This window comes from Bos taurus, chromosome 6, assembly GCF_002263795.3.
Source record: "Bos taurus isolate L1 Dominette 01449 registration number 42190680 breed Hereford chromosome 6, ARS-UCD2.0, whole genome shotgun sequence".
NCBI classification, from domain to species: Eukaryota; Metazoa; Chordata; class Mammalia; order Artiodactyla; family Bovidae; genus Bos; species Bos taurus.
The window spans coordinates 95,850,314-95,865,326 of NC_037333.1; positions in this window are offsets into that span (position 1 = coordinate 95,850,314).

Here is a 15,013-nt window from a genome sequence, read left to right on the forward strand (position 1 = left end):
ACTCCGGGAAATAATGAAGGACAGGGAAGCCTGTACACTGCAGTCCATGGACAGTCGGACATGACTTAGGGACTGAACAAAAATAAAATTAAATGTGCACTACCATTATTTCTTTAAAAAAAATACAAATCTTAATTAAAGATACTTTATTGCTAAAAAATGCTAACCATCATGTGAGCCTTCAGTGAAGTGCGATCTTTCTACAATAACAATATCAAACTTGACTGATCACGGATCATCACAACAAATACAAGAATAATGAAAAATTTTTAAATGTTGTGAGAATTACTAAAATGTGACACTGAGACACAGAGTAAACAGATGCTGTTGGAAAACTGGTGCCAACAGTCTTTCTTGACACAGTTGTCACAAAATTTTAATTTGTAAAAATATAGTATCTATGAAGTGTGAAAACAAGTGATACTTGTACTCAAGATTATTTGCATTGTACAAAACCCTATCTTAGTTAGTGGAGATCTACTTGATGATTCAGAACATCGATATCTAAGTTTTCCACCATCTCAGAATTGGATTAGATATATGTAACTAATATGAAAAGGATGTGTATTGCTAAGTCACATCAGTCATGTTCAATTCTATGTAACCCTATGGACTGGAGCCCCTTGAGCTCCTCTGTCCATGGGATTCTCCAGGCAAGAATACTGGAGTAAGTTGCCATGTCCTCCTCCAAGGGATTTTCCCCATTCAGGGATTGAACCCACATCTCTTATGTCTCCTGCATTGGCAAGCAGGTTATTTCCAACTGGGAAGCCCATTATAAAGTGTATATCAGCAAGTAATACTAAAACATTATCACTGTGGGTGAAGCCGCAATGGGAAACCACTGTGGGAAAAACCACAATGCCCCAATGCCCCAGGGTTATACCTTTAGATCCACAACACACAAAATTTAAGAATCCACAAGTCTTTTCTTCATACACTTGTGTTCACAAAAAAAAAAAAGAGAGAGAGATGTTCTCGTGGTATGGGTTTTTAAATTTCATTTTGGTTATAATGTTTATTTTTTATAATTTTGGTTATAATATTCATGAATTTGAACAAAAACTCTGGGAGACAGTGAAGGACAGGGAAGCCTGGTGTGCTGCAGTCCATAGGGTCACAAAGAGTCAGATACAACTTAGCAAGTGAACAATAGCAGCAGTTCATTGTTTTAGCTGTATTTGATATCTTCTAGCCCTGGCATTGCTAAGCTTTGAGCTTGTGTGCTTTGCTATACGTTCCCTCAGGTCCTGGTGCCCTCAGTTTTCTCTTTCAATGATCTTTAAAATCCTTTCCTTCTCAACTGTGCCAGATTCTATGATCCAAACATTCTTACTAAACCACAGCTCCTAGGCATTTTTGTCCTGTTCACGTCTTAGGGAGAAGCAACAGAAGTGTTGATGAAAGGGAGAGTGAGCAGCAGGGTGAGAAAGTACAAGGAGAATGGTTCAGTCCACCCTCAACTGAGACGATCTGAGATTCTCAGTTCCCTCACAAGATGGCGTTTTTGAGAATCCTCCGCCTTTCATGCCTGTCACCTTTCCAGGTGACCCAGTGATAAAGAATCCACTTGCCAATGCAGGAAAGACAGGCAGGTTCAATCCTGGGGTGGGAAAATACCCTGAAGGAGGAAATGGCAATCGGCTCCAGTATTCCTGCCTGGAAAATTCCATGGACAGAGGAGCCTGGCAGACTATAGTCCATGGGGTCACAAAAGTCGAACACAATTGAGCACACACACATTCATTGTCTCATTTTAAGAGGAAAATAATTCTTTAAAATGAGGTTCATCTGTCATTAATTAGAGAGCATAGAAGAGGGGTTGGGGCTCAGACTTGGAGCCAAACTAGAATTAGAATCCCAGCTGTGTCTCTTGTTAGCTGTGTGACCTGTGGCAAGTTATTAACCCTCTCTATGCTTCCGTGTCCTCATGTGTAAGACAAGAGTGAAATGCACAGTCTATCTTACAGAGTTGTGAGGATTTCTTGCAGCACTTAGACTTGTCTATAGCACAAAATAAATGTTCTAGAATGTTAGCATTTTGATGTATCAAGTGCATTTTAGACATTTCCATGAATGAGTCTTCACTTGATCCTGAGAGGGAGAGACTCAGGGATTATCCTCATTTTACTGATCAGGGAGAATCATTGGCTTAACTGAGGTTACAGCCATGCTAGTGTCAGAACTGAGATTCAAGTCATGGGAGACTCACCCTAATTGTCCCTTTCTTTTCTACTCTGCTTCAGATGTTTGGGAAAGGTCAGTTTTCATTCCAATCCCAAAGAAAGGCAATGCCAAAGAATGTTCAAACTACCGCACAATTGTACTCATCTCACACACTAGGAAAGTAGTGCTCAAAATTCTCCAAGCAATATTCTTCAGCAATATGTGAACCAAGAATTTCCAGATGTTAAAGCTGGATTTAGAAAAGGCAGAGGAACCAGAGATCAAATGGCCAACATCCGCTGGATCGTGGAAAAAGCAAGAGAGTTCCAGAAAAATATCTATTTCTGCTTTATTGACTATGACAAAGCCTTTGACTGTGTGGATCACAATAAACTGTGGAAAATTCTGAAAGAGATGGGAATACCAGACCACCTGACCTGCCTCTTGAGAAACCTGTATGCAGGTCAGGAAGCAACAGTTAGAACTGGACATGGAACAACAGACTGGTTCCAAATAGGAAAAGGAGTACGTCAAGGCTGTATATTGTCACCCTGCTTATTTAACTTATATGCAGAGTACATCATGAGAAACGCTGGGCTGGAAGAAACACAAGCTGGAATCCAGATTGCCAGGAGAAATATCAATAACCTCGGATATGCAGATGACACCACCCTTATGGCAGAAAGTGAAGAGGAACTAAAAAGCCTTTTGATGAAAGTGAAAGAGGAGAGCGAAAAAGTTGGCTTAAAGCTCATTATTCAGAAAACTAAGATCATGGCATCCAGTCCCATCACTTCTTGGGAAATAGATGGGGAAGCAGTGGAAACAGTGGCTGACTTTATATTTTGGGGCTCCAAAATCACTGCAGATGGTGACTGCAGCCATGAAATTAAAAGATGCTTATTCCTTGGGAGCAAAGTTACGACCAACCTAGATAGCATATTAAAAGGCAGAGACATTACTTTGCCAACAAAGGTGTGTCTAGTCAAGGCTATGGTTTTTCCAGTAGTCACGTATGGATGTGAGAGTTGGACTGTGAAGAAAGCTGAGCGCCGAAGAATTGATGCTTTTGAACTGTGGTGTTGGAGAAAACTCTTGAGAGTCCCTTGGAGAGCAAGGAGATCAAACCAGTCAATCCTAAAGGAAATCAACTCTGAATTCAATTCATTGGAAGGACTGATGCTGAAGCTACGATACTTAGGCCACCTGCTATGAAGACCTGACTTATTGGAAAAGACTCTGATGCTGGGAAAGATTGAGGGCCGGAGGAGAAGGGGGCAACAGAGGATGAGATGGTTGGATGGCATCACTGACTCAGTGGACATGAGTTTGAGCAAACTCAGAGAGATAGTGAAGGACAGGGAAGCCTGGTGTGCTGTAGTCCATGGGGTTGCAAAGAGTTGGACACAACTGAGGGACTGGTCAACACACATCATCAATCAGATCAGTTGCTCCCTTTACAAAGAAAAGATGGAGACAGGAAATAAATACATTGCTCCCACACTGTTCCTTCACAGAGAAGACAAAGGACTGGTTGCCCCCTGTGTGGGAGACGTGAATAGGGTGTAACTCAGAGACTCCTGCAATTCCTGCCATGCTGTCATGTGGGAAAATGAGGCACATATCTACTACCTCCCATTCAGCTCAGAGAAATGAAGAGACCAAGAGCACAAGTGACTGTAATCTTCAGTCTTAACATGTCCCCACTGAGAAATAGGGAGCAATTGGTGAATGGCTGGTTCTGACTCTGTCACCACTGGGATCTTTGCTCCTCTTCCCCTGGTGAGGCCACTCCTCCCCCAGGACTTGTCTTCCATCATGTTCCCTTGTCGACTAAAAACAGATGCACAATGCGAGAGCTGCAAGTTGTTTCATTTGCGGACAAAAGGAGAACTGCAGCCTGGGAGACAGACCTCAGGTGGCTCTGAGACACTGCTCCAAAGAGGTAGTGGTCGTTCTTGTTGTTCAGCTGCTAAGTCACATCCAACACTTTGGACCCATGAACTACAAGACATGCCAGGCTTCCCTGCCCTTCACTATCTCCTTGAGTTTGCTCAAACTCATGCACATTGAGTCGGCGATACCATCCAACCATCTCATCCTCTGTCGCCCCATTCTCCCCCTGCCCTCAATCTTTCCCAGAATCAGGGTCTTTTCCAATGAGTCAGCTGTTCTCATCTGGTAGCCAAAGTACTGGAGCTTCAGTTTCAGCGCCAGTCCTTCCAACGAACATTCAGGGTTGATTTCCTTTAGGATTGACTGGTTCAATCTCCTTGCTGACCAAGGGACTCTTAAGAGTTTTCTTCAGTACCACAGTTTGAAAGCATCAGTGCTTCAGCACTCAGCCTTCTTATGGTCCAACTCTCAGATCCATACATGACTACCAGAAAAACCATACCTTTGACTCTGTGGACCTGGAGGTAGTGGGGGTAGGTCAATATATGTGATTTTGGTGAAGGGGGTGTGAAATGAAATCAAGCACTTATTTTACAAAAGTTTTTTTTCTGCTAGTCTCGAGGAACAGATGTCACCACGAAGGGATTTAGTACTTTTCTCGATATGAGGAGATGCAAGTATTGGGATCATGAAATCAGTTCCTAAAAAGATCTAAATATATAAAGACCTGTTCCACCAGTTTCTCTGGAGCACAGAGTGTCTCACTGTCCACCCTGAACTCCCTTCTGGCCATGTGGAAGGTCAACAGCTGCAGCAAGACAGGATTCAATCTTCGCAGAGGCAGATGGCAAATCCCTTTGGCAGGTGCCAATCTGTAGTTGACACCCTCTTGGCAAATGAGGTAGCAGTAAAGCCCCATTCAAGAAAGGTGAGAAATGGGGTAAAGAGACTTCTCCTACATAAATTTTGATCTGAACTGCCTTCTTTCACTTTTGAAATCATAGAGAGCATTTATTATCCAATCTCAAAGGGACAAACACAATATACAGTAATCATGACAGGTAGCTGTTGGGATTTGCTTTGAAGAGTTCCCCTGCCCTGTTTACCATACCTATTTTCTCCAGAACCTGTGGATGATGTGGGGGAAAAAAATCATGTTTGATTTGCTTCAAGGTTGTCTGGGTATTTGAGCAGGAGCCTGTAGGAAGGGAGCAGTCCTTCCGGTGAAAAAATGGGAGGCTGCTGATAATTAACAAGGTTAGAATAGGAAGCTTACTTAAGGGTATTAATTTTGGTTTGTGACAACTTGTTTCTGACAACTTTGGTTTTCATTTTGTCCGCTTTTTTATCTGGGGCACCGAAACACTGCTGTGAGGGCAGTAAGAAATCCAGTCCTAGAGAAAGTGAGACTGGAGAGTAGCAGGTGTTTCCCTTCCCCCACATTTCCTTCATCCCAGCTCCATACCCAACATCTCTCGTGTTCGCTCTGTTTCACATGCACACACAGATGCTAGGTCCACTGCAGTGTCACTGAAGCAGGGAGGGAGTTATACGGCTATATTTCAACTTCTTGACTCAAAATATTAGCCAACTGCATTTTCAGACTCAAAACACAGGCAGACTGCCATCAGGTTCCAGTCAGAACCAACCCCCAGCTCACGGGGGCTCAGGCCAGATGTGAGTGCAGCAGTTCAGAGGTGAGGCAATTATGTGCAAGAACCATGTGACAGAGCTTTTCCCAAAATGGACTTATTTAAGAGAAACATTTTGGTGTTTATAGGACTTCAGCTCTGCTTTCTGGAGGTTTTCCATCACTATAAATACTGACATACATACATATGAACAAGCACGGACTTTTAAAATGGGGTCCAGCATATGTAATTTCATTAAGTCGTCTTATTTGTTAGAAATGGGAGAAATTAACGACACACTATCGAAATGTTGGCAGTCGAAACAGTCACATTGACAAACACTCTCTGGAAACTGGAGCCCATACTCTGGTGTCAATCACATGAGTTGGGGAAACTTGGAGCTGTTGGCCATGTTTGGGTAATTTTATAATGTAGAGGTGGATGGTCTGCCTGGCAGGGGAAGATGCCCCAAGAGATATCTGAGCCCTTTGGGGCTGTGCTTTTTATTTCCTTTGATCTGAAGCTCACTTTGTAACAATTCCAAGGGACGACATATCACAAAGAGAAGTTTAAGGATGGACGGGTTAGGCTAAAAACACTTAGAAGTTGCTCGTTGCCTCTCAAGTCATCAGTAGTTATTTCCTCTAGCAGAGTGGTATAGGAGTTTTGGGGTTTTTTTTTATTATTAAAATATAGTTGATTTATTGGGTTGGCTAAAAAACTTCATTTGGGTTTTTCCATAAGATGTAACAGAAAAAGCCGCATGAAGTTTTTTGGCCAACCCAATACAGTGTTGTGTTAATTTCTGCTGTACAGCAAAATGTATCAGTTATACACATATATACATTCTTTTTTTATATCCTTTCCCATTATGGTTTATCACAAGATATTAAATATAGTTCCCTGTGCCATACAGTGCATGAGTGCTCAGTCATTCAGTTGTGTCCAACTCTTTGTGGACTATAGCCTTCCAGGCTCCTCTGTTCATGAGACTTCCCTGACAAGAGAATGCTGGAGTGGGTTGCCATTTCCTCCTCCACGGGGTCTTCCTGGCCCAGGGATTGAACCTGCCTGTCCTGAACTGGGAGGCGGATTCTTTTACCACTGAGCCACCAGGGAAGCCCTGTGCTATACAGTAAGACCTTGTTTATTCAACCTATACTGGGAGTTTGGGATTAGCAGATGCAAACTCTTATGCATAAGAGTTATTTCTAAGTTCTATTCCACTCCAACTAGTTACAGAATTAAGATCTGGAACTCATCATAAAGATGAGATATTTCTGTCTTGTAGAAGGCACACTCCTTTACTGCATTCTGCCTTGAACTACTTAATATAGACATAAGAAAATGACCCCATGGTGTGAGAACAAGGGTCAAATCACCAAACATGAGTATGTTGATTTAAATTAAAATCTTATATTTTATTTATATTTTTAAAAAATCTTAAAGACTATTGGAATCTATTATTTTTTCTTAGATCTCTTGCAGCTTTCTGGAATAAATCCGAATCTGTGAGAAGGCTCAATAGCCCAAGAATTGCTATCAAGCACATATAGATGATGGTCTACAAACGTTAATTAGGATACAAAGAAAAAAATAAGTGTAAAATGGAATGACTGAAAATACACATTCAATATTTAATGATTGAAAGAATTTTCTTTTGCATTTATTGAATTTCTAGGAAAATGACAGTCAAGTCTTAGACATTAATGACTGATAAAAAATAATTACTTTGCTTAAAAATCTACCTACTCAAGAAAAGAAAAGAAAATGTCTCTTTTGAACCACCAAAAATTTGAATAATGTTAGATGATCAATGATAAGAGGTCCTGAGTAGTAATTTCTTCATTAACTGATATAAACAGTAGTGGTTAAAAGTGAAGGGACCCTAAATAAGAGGCTCCTCAGAAGTTTGAATGACAGGCAACTTAAGTTTGAGTTTTGGCCCAAGTTTTAAAGGTCTAGCATCTGATACTAAACCATCAGAAAAATTGTCTCAGTGGACCTAAGAGTTAGGAGAGCTTGGATCTAAGCCTGCACAAATACAGTGGTCACTAGCCATACACGGCTACTTAATTTCAAGTTAATTAAAACAGAACAGGGACTTGCCTTGTTGTCCAGTGGTTAGGGCTTCCCTGGTGGCTCAGAGGGTAAAGAATCTGCCTGCGATGCAGGAGACCCAGGTTCAATCCTTGGGTTGGGAAGATCCCCTGGAGGAGGGCATGGCAACCCACTCCAGTATTCTTGCCTGGAGAATCCCCATGGACAGTGGAGCCTGGCAGGCTGTAGTCCATGGGGTCGCAAAGAGTCAGACACGACTGAGCGACTAAGCACAGCACAGCACCAGTGGTCAAGACTTCACCATCCAATGCAGGGGGTGAGAGTTTGAGCCCCGGTTGGGAAACTAAGATCTGACATGCCTTGTGGCCAAAAACCCAAAACATATACAGAAGTAATATTGCAACAAATTCAATAAAGACTTCTAAAAGTGGTCCACATCAAAAAAACTTTTAAAAAAATTAAAATGGAATAAAATTAAAAATTCAGTTCCTTAACCCAACAAACCACATTTCAAGTGCCCAAAGCCACATCTGTCTAGTGACTACCTTACTGAACAGCACGGACATAGAACATTACATCATCACAGAAAGTTCTCTTGGACAGTGATGATCTAAGGGATAAATAGGAAGTAGTTTTACTTTGAATCTTTAGAAAAATGTTTTCCATTTATGTCCCTCATCTAGATGCGGTGCACTGTCAAAGATATAAAGAAAAAATATTACATATAAAATAGAAAGATGTTCATGCCTGCGTGTGTGCTAAGTCCCTTCAGTCATGTCCGACTCTCTGTGACCCCATGGACTGTACCCTGCCAGGCTCCCCTGTTCATGGGATTCTCCAGGCAAGAATACTGGAGTGGGTTGCCACTTACTTCTCCAGGGGATCTTCCTGACCCAGGGATAAAACCCGAGTTTCTTGCATCTCCTTCATTGGCAGCAAGGTTCTTTACCACTAGCACCACCAGGGAAGCCCCAAAATAGAAAGATGTATATACATAATTTTTGTTGTTGTTGTTGTTTTCCAGTCACTTAATTGTGCCGACTCTTTGCGACACCATGGACTGCAGCACGCCAGGCATCCTTGTCCTTTACCCGGAGTTTGCTCAAACTCATGTCCATTGAGTTGGTGATGCGTTGATGCCATCCAGCCATCTTGTCGTCTGTCATCCCCTTCTCCTCCTGCCCCTTCAATCTTTCCTGGCATTAGGGTCTTCTAATGAGTTGGCTTTTCACATACATTTATATAACATATATAAACATATAATATTTATCTGAGATCCTTGGTCAATATGCAGGCTCTAAAAAATGCAGCACCATCCTGGATAACTAAAATTTAAAAACAATTACAAGTGTAGTTTATTAACCCCGATTTATTTTTCATACTTAATTTAATATGTTAATCACACTCTAACCTAAAATCTGCCTCAGATCATTCCTCCTGGCACTGGATCCAGTTTTTCCTCATCTGCTATTTATGATACAGATGTTAATGACCAGACCCAGCTGTGCTACTCTTTCAGGCCTTACATGACTTCCCACAGAAAGCACCCAACACCTTTCCCTAGATTCTAAACAACTTCGTATGATAACATTAAATCTGTCCCCAGTTATTTTCGATCCATTCAGTCCACTTTTGCAAGAAATTAGTCTTTAGCTCTTTTTGAACATTTAGACTATGTGCATGCACACACACAGAGATGATAGATAGATAAGTTAAAAACTGTTAAACTATTTCACCCTGTTTCTCATCAACAGTTATCTGAATTCCTTTTTTAAGATTTTTTTTGATGTGGACCATTTTTTCAAGTCTTTATTGAATGTTATAATATTGCTTCCATTTTATGCTTTGGTTTTTTTGGCTGCAAGGCATGTGGGATCTTAGTTCCCTGACCAGGGATTAAACCTGACCTTCCGCACTGGAAGGCGAAGTGTTAACCACTGGATGGCCAGGGAAGTCCCTCAGTTCCTTTATGATGACTCTGTTCATTCATTTTTCTATAAGGGAATGACTTGACAAATGAAAAGCATGTATTACCACCAAGTAAACTGTTACAGGAAAGAAAATCACAGTATTGTGAAAATTATATTACATACTTATATCACACAAAGAGGTGAAACGGTTCTTCAAATTTCTTGTCCCTCCTTATTCCTTTGAGCTATAGATTGATTGCTATTAAAATAAGTAATACATATTTTTAAATAATTATGTCAGAAGGGCAGCCATTTTCAAGGCTAAAATAGAAAGTTGGTATAAACTAGACAAAAGCAGTCAGGTTCCGACTCACCAGTCGCTTCTCCGTGTGATGTGGGTCTTTGCTCAGGGAAGCCAAAGGGAAATTGTCAATCTCTATAACCCAGAGAGAATATACTTGCTTTCTGTTTTGTGAAGGACTTTTGTTGTTGTTGTTCAGTTGCTAAGTTGTGTCTGACTCTTTGCAACCCCATGTATTGTAGCCAGCCAGGCTCCTCTGTCCACCAGATTTCCCGGGTAAGTATCCTGGAATGGATTGACATTTTCTTCCCCAGAGGCTCTTTCTCTGAACCAGATATCTAACCCACATCTCCTGCATTGGCAGGCAGATTCTTTACCTCTGAGTAACCAGGAAAGCTCTTTGAAGGACTTGTGTCCCTCTAAAACCCTTTTTAAAAATTGTTTTTAACTTTCTAGAGTACACAAGCCTGTGTCAACTGACTGGAGGTGTAATGTCTCTAGACTAAGGATGAGGAAATGTGTGTGAAATATAGTCTTAGTTATGTATTTGAAACATGTAGGTTGCTCTAGGATATTTTACTCAGTATCCCATCTACAGAGATGAATAGATAAATGAAAATGAGCACTTAAAACAATTATTTAAAAATAATTATGTCAGAAAAGCAGCTATCTCCAATGCTGAAACAGAAAGTTGTGGATATTTTTTCATTCTTGCTTACAAGTCAGTTTAGAGAAGTTCATAACTGAAGTTAAGATTTTTGAAGCATAAACTGAGCAATGATAGGTAATCAAGATGATAACGTGGATACATCCGGTGTTAAGGTTGAGAAGTGTTCATAAATTCTGATTGAGAAATCTGTAAATACGTAGACTTGTTTACTTAGAAAGCTTGTAGATTTAAACAAGAATCCTATAAAGACTGGAGAGTGAAGAGTTGCAAGCACTTGGTTTGGAATCCTTCCGTGGCTCAGAACAAATGGTTATGCTTCTCCTTATCACAGTTTTCCTCTCACTGGATGCAGAAGAACTCTGTCTGTGCTGTTCTCTTTCTCATGTGTGGTGAATAGACAGAGATGCCTATGTGTTCATGCACACATACACACCCACACACACAGAGTTTACACAAAGTGCTTTTCCAAATACTCTCCCCCACCAAACAAATCTACATTAAACTCCCTCCCGTCTCTCTGATGCACCTGCATTCTGATTTTCTGGCTAGGAAAGAGAGAGTGGAAACTTTTGGAAACTATCAAACGCCTCTTAAATCAGCCAGGTAAATGAGTTACACATGGCTTTTAGTGTTCATGGGAACTCCAAAATAATATTGTAAGGAATAAATGCAATCCACAGTAATGCATGGAAACCTACCGACAGCCCGTAGTTTATTTCAGCATTGTGAATCTTCTCGTTGTGGAAATATTTTGTGCACTGTAAAATACTATACACCTTTTACTTATTAATGCTATTGGTTTCTATGCATTGTATCTATCAATTCATTCTCAATTCCCAGTAATCCAAACCTAATAAATCTTCATGGTTTTCTAATTGTGAATAAGAATGTTAATGATAGTCTTATTTTACAGGTATTATGTAGATAATAGAAACAAAAGTCATAAAATTCCAAGATCTTCAATATGAATAATAATGCTAAAAATATATTATATTTGCTAAGCAATGGACAATACTAATTTATTTTCACAGCAATTGGTTTAATCTTTTTTCTTTTTTTTTTTTAACTTTACAATATTGTATTGGTTTTGGCATATATCAACCAACAGCAGAACCCAAGACTTGGAAAAGTTAAAGTAAATGTTAAAGATCTAAAAGTTAACAAAAGGTAGACTCCATCTGAATTCTGATTCAAATCTGAATTAGAACAGCATAACCATTATGACTGACAGATTCACTCTATAAATGGTGCTTACAACTTATGACAACTGACAAAAAGGATGCCATTCTGTGAGATTTTATTATTCCAATTTTATGAATATTGAAAATGAGACCCAAAGATGATAAGTATATTTTCTAAATTTAGATAGCTAATTACAATATTCTTTCATTTTTTTATTCTTTTATTTCACAATTATTTCATTAGTGCTATTTTTATGTATCCATTCCACAATTACTTACGGAGCATTGTGCCAGGCATTCCGTCAAAGCTGGAAATACAAGCTTAAAGAAGATAATTTTAGTGCTTGCTCTCAAAGTGCTCACAGTCTAGTGGGCAGGTGATTCAGCAGGCAAGGCAAAGGGACAGGCCAAGATGCCAAGGAGACCAGGTGGTGTCCTGCCGTCTCAAAAATTCCCAGCACATTGTACAGAGAGCAGCAGTCAGCAACCTCTATTCTGGATCCAACAGGCAATAGAATTGATTGTTGCTGCCTCAGGCTGACCATCACAGTACAATTATCCAACTGCTAGAAAGCTGGGCTTACAGCCAGGAACCACCCAGAAAATGCAAGAGCCATTTCCTGGCATCTGAGACTAATTGTTCCAAGGCATCTGGTCATAAATTCTATAACCATTTACTGAGCACGTACAATATGCTAGGCAGCGAGGATGTAAAGTCACATGGCACACCGAGGGGACACTGATGTGTGAGCCAGTGATAGGAATGCAGCTCAGACTTGTCCTCAGGGCAACATCGCATTCTCCCAACCCACGTCCCATAAGGAAACCATCCAGATTCCGTGCTGATAATAAAACACCAGCCATTGTGAATGTTGTACAGTTCGAGGAAATCAGATTAAGAAATTTATAACCAGAATGATCATCCATCTTAACTTGCCCTGGTCAGTTCCCAAATTAATCTTGCATTGGCTTAATGAAGCACCTCCTTGTACCCTCCAAATCAATCTCGTTCATTCGATAAGTGATATGGTCACCCGACTTGTGTCTAATGGAGGTTAATACTTGCTTTAACATACAGTACATAACTTAATTTTCATTTCTGGAGCACATGACTCATGCAAGCATAGGGCTAGCTGTTGCTGGCACCACACCCTTCATGAGAATTAGAGGCAATGATATTACTCCTGCTCTTCACATGAGGGAAATAAAATTTTAGGGAATTCAGTTACTTACCCAAGCATCACATAGATATTAAACAGTAATGCTAGGATTCGGGATCTTCATAGCATCTAGTGGAGTAAGTCTGACAACAATATTAAGGACTAAAGAAGATGATCCCTAGAGAAGCTCAAGGCTTCCCTAGTGACTCAGACAGTAAAGAATCTGCCTGCAATGTGAGAGAACTGGGTTTGATCCCTGGGTCAAGAAGATCTCCTGGAAGAGGGCATGGCAACCCACTCCAGTATTCTTGCCTGGAGAATCCCCATGGATAGAGGAGCCTGGCAGGCTACACTTCATGGGGTTGCAAAGAGTTGAACAAGAGTGAACTAAGTACAGCACAGAGAAACAGATGGGAGACAATCAGAACCTGTAGACACGATGCTCACCACTGTGGTCACCCTGAGCCCAGGAAAAGACTGTATCCTCAGCCATCCCTACCACCCCCGTGTCTATGCTCAGCTCTCACTGGCCGCTTCTTCAGCTCTGACACCTGACTGACCACAGCACACACACCACCACGTGGAGGGGTGGTTGCAGGCCAAGGGGATGTGTCCAGACCATGCAAACTGTTACCCAGTCCTCTTCAGAGACCTCCCTTCTGTCTTTGCAAGTTTCCTTTTTATCTCCTTGCATGTTATCATGCCTAAGGGATATGAGAAGAGAAACTTTTTTTTACAGTTAAGTGGAACTTTTGTGGTCTGTGAAAGATACATCTCTTTTGTTAGTTCCTTTATTTACCTCTATAGTGCAATAAACCGAAGCAGGAAATTACACGTTCAGATTAGGAAACATTGTGGAAGATGTAGTTAGAGATTTTTGTGGAAGTTTGCCCCAGTTACTCCAACTTTATTCCAATCTTCAATAAATGTTGCTTAATTGGCTTATCTGATAATAAAAGCAATTTATCATGATTGTGGGAAATACGGACAACCAAGAAAGATATAAAAACAAAGTGAAAATTGTAATTTCATCACCAAGAAGCTACAGTACTGTTTTAATTTATCTTTCTGGATATTTTTCCATGGTAATGAAATGAGATGAAATGTTAGTCACTCAGTCATGTCCAACTCTTTGCAACCGCATGGACTAGGGCTCACCAGGACCCTCTGTCCTTGGAATGCTCCTGGCAAGAGTACAGGAGTGGGTTGCCATTTCCTTCTCCAGGGGATCTTCCCAACCCAGGGGTCAAACCCCGCTCTCCTGCATTGCAGGTGGACTCTTAATCATTTGAGCCACCATGGAAGCTCTCATTAAACTTTTGTTAAAATACAAAGTTTTAATTTATATCTTTCTGGATATTTTTCTGTGGTAATTCATATGCATATACTATTCATTATATTATTAAAAGTAAAATTGTGACATACTATATTTATTCTTTTCTAAGCTCAATCTCCTTAGTGAACTGTAAATATTTTATGTTATACACATAAATCTATAAAATTTTTTCATTATAGTATAATAGTAGTCTAATATGTGGCTCTATCCCAATTACTTAACTATTCCTAAATAGTAAAATATTTAGAGTTGGTAGCTTATTGTTGGTTATTTGCTATTTCCTTTACTACTACACAAAATGCTACAACAAAGATGATCACAAATACATTTCCGTGTAGCTGTCCATCCAGTTGTTTCTTTTAGATATACTAAAAGTGGAATCTTTTCCATTTTAATTCATATAGTCAGGCTTTATTTAGATAGGTCAGCCAACACACACTCCCATCACTCCTGTATGGAAGGACATCATGGTGCACTCAGTATTTGTGATTACTTTGCTCCTCTGACAAGAATTTTAAAATTCACTGTTACTAATAATTAACTTTAGATAATTGCATAATTAAATAGTAATTAAAACTAATTTCATTGCTTAAAAAATAATTTAGCCTATCTCTTTGCTGGTAAAGCTTAAATATGTGTTTAACAGACTTTTAATTCTCTGTAATTCTTTTCTGAGAATGACCTGTTTATGTCCTTTGCTC